The sequence below is a fragment of the Schistocerca gregaria genome, unplaced genomic scaffold (assembly GCF_023897955.1).
Source record: "Schistocerca gregaria isolate iqSchGreg1 unplaced genomic scaffold, iqSchGreg1.2 ptg000996l, whole genome shotgun sequence".
Classification (NCBI taxonomy): domain Eukaryota; kingdom Metazoa; phylum Arthropoda; class Insecta; order Orthoptera; family Acrididae; genus Schistocerca; species Schistocerca gregaria.
The window spans coordinates 130,001-137,500 of record NW_026062346.1 but is presented as its reverse complement, the minus strand read 5'-3'; the positions used below and the strand labels follow the sequence as shown (position 1 = coordinate 137,500).

The 7,500-nt window shown below is 54.1% G+C and overlaps 1 non-coding gene across 1 annotated transcript in view; it reads left to right on the top strand.

The window, feature by feature from the left end:
- Nucleotides 1-6,079: 6,079 nt before the first annotated feature.
- The window catches only part of LOC126326629 (small subunit ribosomal RNA), a 1,893-nt gene continuing 472 nt past the window's right edge, over nt 6,080-7,500 (top strand). Inside the window, exon 1 of the ribosomal RNA XR_007560786.1 lies at nt 6,080-7,500. This exon is cut by the window's right edge and continues 472 nt beyond it. This is a non-coding gene — a ribosomal RNA (small subunit ribosomal RNA).

The following is a 7,500-nucleotide window of genomic DNA, read 5'->3' as shown; positions in this document are numbered from 1 at the left end:
GTCTTCTCAGCAGACAGCTTCAGCTTCACTTTGTGGCACCACTGCTGCAGGGCGTTGAGCGCTGCGTTGCAGTTTACTTCCAACATTGCCCGAGAGTCACCTTCTATCACTAGAAGGATGTCATCGGCGTACGCTACTACGCCTCGCACTTGTCGCAGTTCTCCTAGTTCCGCCAACACAGGCTCGAGGCCTACATCCCAGAATATGGGACCGCAGACCGAGCCCTGTGGGCATCCCTTGGTGATCGACTTCTCAACCGCCCGCCCCGGGCACCGCAAAACCGCCCGCCGGTTACGGCAGTAGTCTAGCAGGCACCGGTACAGGGGCCCAGGACATTCCAACTTCCTTAGGCTGTCGAACAGTGCCGGCCACCATAGGTTGTCGAAAGCCCCAGCGATGTCAACCATTATCCCCGCAACGTACTTGGCTGTAGATGTGTCCACCAACAACATTGCCTTGTTTATAGCATCTTCTGTACACAGACCCCTCCTGAATCCATATTGGTCGGGACTGCGTCCCCTAAGTTCCCGGTGTTGCTCTAGCCGAAGGCATAGGAGCTTCTCCTGGAGCTTAGCCATGGAGTTCAAGAGACAGATGGGTCGGTATGATTTCGGCACTTCCGGATCCTTGTCCTCACCCTTTATCAGAATGACCACTTCGGCCAACTTCCACGATTCTGGTACCCGTCCCTGACGTAAGCACTCATTGTAGAGGTTAGTCAGGTAAGGGCAGATCTCCGCGCACAGGGCTTGGAGAACCTCGGCAGCGAGTCCATCATGGCCCGTCGCCTTTTTACGGCGCAATTCAAGAATTGCGGCGGTAACTTCACGTTCAGTGAACGGAGCAACAGGCGTCTCATCGGCATACAGCTCATGGAGTTGTCGCCTCAAATTCCCCTGTTCCTCGTCCTCATCTTCGCTACTATCGTCGGGCAATAAGGTACTCATGAGGAGCTCAGCTGACTCTTGCCAGTCCTTGGTGTGACTGCCATCGATCTTCCTTAGGGTCGACAGGACCGTCGGTGACCGAACTTTTGACACGGCAATCCTGTACGGTGTACCCCAGGGGTCAGCCGCCAGACTGTCACGAACAAAAGACTGCCAACTCTCAGTCCGTACTGTGTGCAGTGCCCGCTTAAACACGGCTTTGGCCCGCCTGTACCGCGCAAGCGTGGCCTCACGAATGTGATCGCCTACGCTGCGCTGGTAATGCCGCCGCGCTCTTCTGCATTCGCGTCGGAGACGCTGCAGCTCAGGGTTCCAAGGTGCCTTAGGCATTTTCCCTGTGTGGGCCAACGGGACTGCGCCTGTTGCTGCTGTCTGTATGGCCGCCGTCAGATCTTCTGCAGCTTTGTCAACGTCCACAACGCGATCCATTGGCCAATTCGGTATCACTAGATTACCTCTTAGTCGATCCCAATTAGCCTTTCGCCAGTTGTACTTGACGGTGCCGTTCACCTGGTCTTCAGGAGGAGGCTCCCCATCATAGGCTACAGTGAATGTGATCAGATTGTGGTCACTTAGTGTCATTCCCCGCCATACCTTCCAGTTCTCCGCACGGAGATGCTCGTGTGCACTCTTCAGTGTCACATCGATATTCGAGGTCGCTCCACGGCGGCCTTCGAAAGTTGGTGGGAAGTTTGGTCGGTTCAGCACTTCTAGTCTGAGCTCGTGAATTGCTTCAGCGAGTCTCTCACCTCGCCTGGCGGCGCGTCGAGCACCAAGAGGCGTGATGTCACTGTGCCATAGAGGTGACATGGCATTTGCGTCCATTGTGCAAATCAGCAAGTCATTGCGGTAGAACCCAACCGCCTCTTTTAACTGGTCGATATACGGTCTTTCTCTGTGCCTGTACTGAAAGTACATATTTAGCACGAAAAAGGTGAAATCGCCAGTATTTATCTCAGCTAACACCATGCATCTGTTGCTTAGGTGCGCCACTTTGACTGCTCTGAAGGAACGATTCCCCCGCACAATGGTGACGGTGTGGGGGTAGTTTTTCCAAGACCGCTTCCTGCGGTGGCGACGCTGGGGTAGAGTCGACCACTCGCCCATTGTGGAAGGTAAACATTCTGCTGTTCATCAGTACTTTACTAATAGTTCAGTCGTCTCACGGCACTGCTTAGTAATTGATGCAGGGCCACATAGATAGATGATACATGCGAATGTCCCAATACATGCTCTGGACGGCGGGCCGCGAGACGTGACGCCCGGTGGCAAAGAGTGCGCCGCTGAGGATATAGAGGGTCCGTCCCCCCGCACAGTGGTGACGGTGTGCGGGTAGTGTTTCCGACACCGCTTCCTGCGGTGGCAACGCTGGGGCAGAGTCGATACTCGCCCACTGGTGGAAGGTAAGCATTCTGCTTTACATCAGTACATAACTAATATTTCAGTCGTCTGACGTCCCTGCTTAGTAAATGATGCAGGACCACATACATAGATGATACATACTGTAAACTGGGGAGGACAGTGTGAACCGCACTCGACCCAGTCACCCTATCTCACAGTCCACTCTGTGTGTAACAAAGCGAAAGCACCAAAGCACTATCGTTCAACAACATCCATTTTATCCTCGCTGCCACAGGACACTATCCAAAGAACGACAAGAGGAACGTCACGTCCACTAATAAGACAGAATGTCTCACACCACCCGCAAACAACGCAGCTCAAATCAGCCAGCAACACCCACAGTGGTCCACCCAGTATCAACACAGGACGCAACGCCACGCCACAACACAAAAGGTACAAGTAATAAAATACCCTTTGGCCACACTCCTTATAAAGGCATCGAACCAACCCACCACCTGACACCAGCCAAACGTACATCCTGATTTGACACATCTCTGGCAACCTAACCCACGTTGGCCCTTAACCTAACCCACGTTGGCCCTTAACCTAACCCACGTTGGCCCTTAACCTAACCCACGTTGGCCCTTAACCTAACCCACGTTGGCCCTTAACCTAACCCACGTTGGCCCTTAACCTAACCCACGTTGGCCCTTAACCTAACCCACGTTGGCCCTTAACCTAACCCACGTTGGCCCTTAACCTAACCCACGTTGGCCCTTAACCTAACCCACGTTGGCCCTTAACCTAACCCACGTTGGCCCTTAACCTAACCCACGTTGGCCCTTAACCTAACCCACGTTGGCCCTTAACCTAACCCACGTTGGCCCTTAACCTAACCCACGTTGGCCCTTAACCTAACCCACGTTGGCCCTTAACCTAACCCACGTTGGCCCTTAACCTAACCCACGTTGGCCCCTTAACCTAACCCACGTTGGCCCCTTAACCTAAGTTACGCTGCACCTTAACCTAAGTTACGCTGCACCTTAACCCAAGTTACGCTGCACCTTAACCCAAGTTACGCTGCACCTTAACCCAAGTTACGCTGCACCTTAACCCAAGTTACGCTGCACCTTAACCCAAGTTACGCTGCACCTTAACCCAAGTTACGCTGCACCTTAACCCAAGTTACGCTGCACCTTAACCCAAGTTACGCTGCACCTTAACCCAAGTTACGCTGCACCTTAACCCAAGTTACGCTGCACCTTAACCCAAGTTACGCTGCACCTTAACCCAAGTTACGCTGCACCTTAACCCAAGTTACGCTGCACCTTAACCCAAGTTACGCTGCACCTTAACCCAAGTTACGCTGCACCTTAACCCAAGTTACGCTGCACCTTAACCCAAGTTACGCTGCACCTTAACCCAAGTTACGCTGCACCTTAACCCAAGTTACGCTGCACCTTAACCCAAGTTACGCTGCACCTTAACCCAAGTTACGCTGCACCTTAACCCAAGTTACGCTGCACCTTAACCCAAGTTACGCTGCACCTTAACCCAAGTTACGCTGCACCTTAACCCAAGTTACGCTGCACCTTAACCCAAGTTACGCTGCACCTTAACCCAAGTTACGCTGCACCTTAACCCAAGTTACGCTGCACCTTAACCTAACTTACGCTGCACCTTAACCCAAGTTACGCTGCACCTTAACCCAAGTTACGCTGCACCTTAACCTAACTTACGCTGCACCTTAACCTAACTTACGCTGCACCTTAACCTAAGTTACGCTGCACCTTAACCTAACTTACGCTGCACCTTAACCTAAGTTACGCTGCACCTTAACCTAAGTTACGCTGCACCTTAACCTAAGTTACGCTGCACCTTAACCTAACTTACGCTGCACCTTAACCTAACTTACGCTGCACCTTAACCTAACTTACACTGCACCTTAACTGTCACATGTAACGTCACAGGAATGTAGCTTTGCCTAACAGCAACCCTCTGAACATAGTTCACTGCTTGGATCCTCTGGTGTCATGTGTATTTCTTGATGCCATGGTGCGTACCCTCACATAAAGGTCTTTCGAGTGTTGCGTACTTTCTACACAGTCCCGCTAACCACTGGAAGGGTGTACCGCTACAGAACGAATATCGCCCTCCCCTCCTGCCCTTCCAAGCTGGTCGGTCAGGCGTTTGTTTGTGAAATGAGCCTTGCAGCTGTTCAGTTGCATTCGGTTGTCGATGCAGTCAGTGTACGTTGTGGTACGGCCTGTGTGGACTGTCCGCTGATGTACGCGTAACCCACACTGATCATCCGTCGTTACGTACTGAGTGACATAATGTGGCACATGCTTGACCGTACACCGGCTGCGCCCTACAATGGCGAATCATAAGGGCCATATGTTGTGCACGATGCTACTTGTCTCGTCTCCCCATTACAGCGAGATTGCACTGTTGTACGCCGTACAGACATGTGGTAGGTAGGTACGGACGAAAGTATTGCATGTTGGCCCCCCCCCCCCCCCCCTCCTCCCTCTGCCGGGAATCAGCGTGAGCCGTCTGTTGATGTAGCGACGAGGGTTTTCCTATTTAATCGTATTGCCCCACACAACATGATAGCACGGTGGACCGCGTTCCACATCTGCGACATGCTACAGAGGCCGGTTGACAGTCGACCGCGCAAGGGACATTGCACACGTGCGCGGACCATCTTCCACGTGTTCTCTCGTGTACATGCCGCAGTGTGTATGTGGGCTGATGTAGCGTGTCGTGACACATAACATGCAGGCATGCCAGAATCGTAGATTTCGCAAATGTAGATTGACGTATACGTTTGCTGCCAAAGATCCGCAAATGAACTGGAAATCAGTTGTTGAGCGGTTGTTCGCGCTGCAGGTGCATCGGTGATAGCGACGATCGGTACATCTATGAACCGGTTGTTTCGGCGGTACCCGCCATGCCCCCGAACCTGAGTTGGCCATGTGGGTATGAAGCGATACGAGGCTGTGGCTTGGCGGGACAGTCCCCGGCCGGTGAGGGGGGGCCGCCCGGCGTGCTGGCCGCGCGCTGCGTGAGCGCACGCACTACAGCCGGCTGGTGGGGGGCGCCCAGTGGCAGGAGCGCCGGCCGACGGGCCCGGCTGGCGTCCCAGCTATGCGCCGGCGCACCCTGCGCGCGGCGCCAGGCGGCCAAAGTGGGTTCTGCCGAGCCCGGTGCGAAGCGCGGTGGACATCTGCAGTGTGCTGGTCCGATTGCGGACTGTGTGCGTTGAGGATGCGCCGCCGCCCGGCACTCGGCGTCGCGACGCCGTCTGCTGCTCGGTCGCCCCCAGCGGTTCTCGCAGGTGGTTTGTATCGCAGCTCTGCGGACGTGTTGGCGCGTGCGCTGTGCTGGGAGAGTTCGCTTCTGCACCCAAGTGGGGCTTTGCCCTTCTGTGGCGCTGGCGTTGGAGCTGCCGGTCACCGTAGGTGGCGCGTGTTGTTTCCCGCCGGCAATGCCACGACAGCACGCTCCCGGGCCTCTGTCGGCAGCGGCAAGCTCAGTTGGGAGCACGGGTGTTCGCACTGAAAGCGTCTACTCGCCCATCTCCGGGCGATTGCGCCTCTCTCGAACCCGACCAAGTACTTAGGACGGCGCTGCGCGCCGCCGGGACCTGAGAGGGTTTCGAGGTGTATCGTGCAGGGGAGCTCAGCCTCCTCCTGTTTGCAGAATAATTGAGCGGACGCTTGCGTGTTCGCGCGGGCCCTCGGGACACACTCCCGGGCGGCCGGCTGCTCAGCTCTCGTTGACGCAGCTCCCTGGTTGATCCTGCCAGTAGTCATATGCTTGTCTCAAAGATTAAGCCATGCATGTCTCAGTACAAGCCGCATTAAGGTGAAACCGCGAATGGCTCATTAAATCAGTTATGGTTCCTTAGATCGTACCCACGTTACTTGGATAACTGTGGTAATTCTAGAGCTAATACATGCAAACAGAGTCCCGACCAGAGATGGAAGGGACGCTTTTATTAGATCAAAACCAATCGGATTGGCTCGTCTGGTCCGTTTGCCTTGGTGACTCTGAATAACTTTGGGCTGATCGCACGGTCCTCGTACCGGCGACGCATCTTTCAAATGTCTGCCTTATCAACTGTCGATGGTAGGTTCTGCGCCTACCATGGTTGTAACGGGTAACGGGGAATCAGGGTTCGATTCCGGAGAGGGAGCCTGAGAAACGGCTACCACATCCAAGGAAGGCAGCAGGCGCGCAAATTACCCACTCCCGGCACGGGGAGGTAGTGACGAAAAATAACGATACGGGACTCATCCGAGGCCCCGTAATCGGAATGAGTACACTTTAAATCCTTTAACGAGTATCTATTGGAGGGCAAGTCTGGTGCCAGCAGCCGCGGTAATTCCAGCTCCAATAGCGTATATTAAAGTTGTTGCGGTTAAAAAGCTCGTAGTTGGATTTGTGTCCCACGCTGTTGGTTCACCGCCCGTCGGTGTTTAACTGGCATGTATCGTGGGACGTCCTGCCGGTGGGGCGAGCCGAAGGCGTGCTTGCGCGTCCCGAGGCGGACCCCGTTGAAATCCTACCAGGGTGCTCTTAGTTGAGTGTCTCGGTGGGCCGGCACGTTTACTTTGAACAAATTAGAGTGCTTAAAGCAGGCAAGCCCGCCTGAATACTGTGTGCATGGAATAATGGAATAGGACCTCGGTTCTATTTTGTTGGTTTTCGGAACCCGAGGTAATGATTAATAGGGACAGGCGGGGGCATTCGTATTGCGACGTTAGAGGTGAAATTCTTGGATCGTCGCAAGACGAACAGAAGCGAAAGCATTTGCCAAGTATGTTTTCATTAATCAAGAACGAAAGTTAGAGGTTCGAAGGCGATCAGATACCGCCCTAGTTCTAACCATAAACGATGCCAGCCAGCGATCCGCCGCAGTTCCTCCGATGACTCGGCGGGCAGCCTCCGGGAAACCAAAGCTTTTGGGTTCCGGGGGAAGTATGGTTGCAAAGCTGAAACTTAAAGGAATTGACGGAAGGGCACCACCAGGAGTGGAGCCTGCGGCTTAATTTGACTCAACACGGGAAACCTCACCAGGCCCGGACACCGGAAGGATTGACAGATTGATAGCTCTTTCTTGATTCGGTGGGTGGTGGTGCATGGCCGTTCTTAGTTGGTGGAGCGATTTGTCTGGTTAATTCCGATAACGAACGAGACTCTAGCC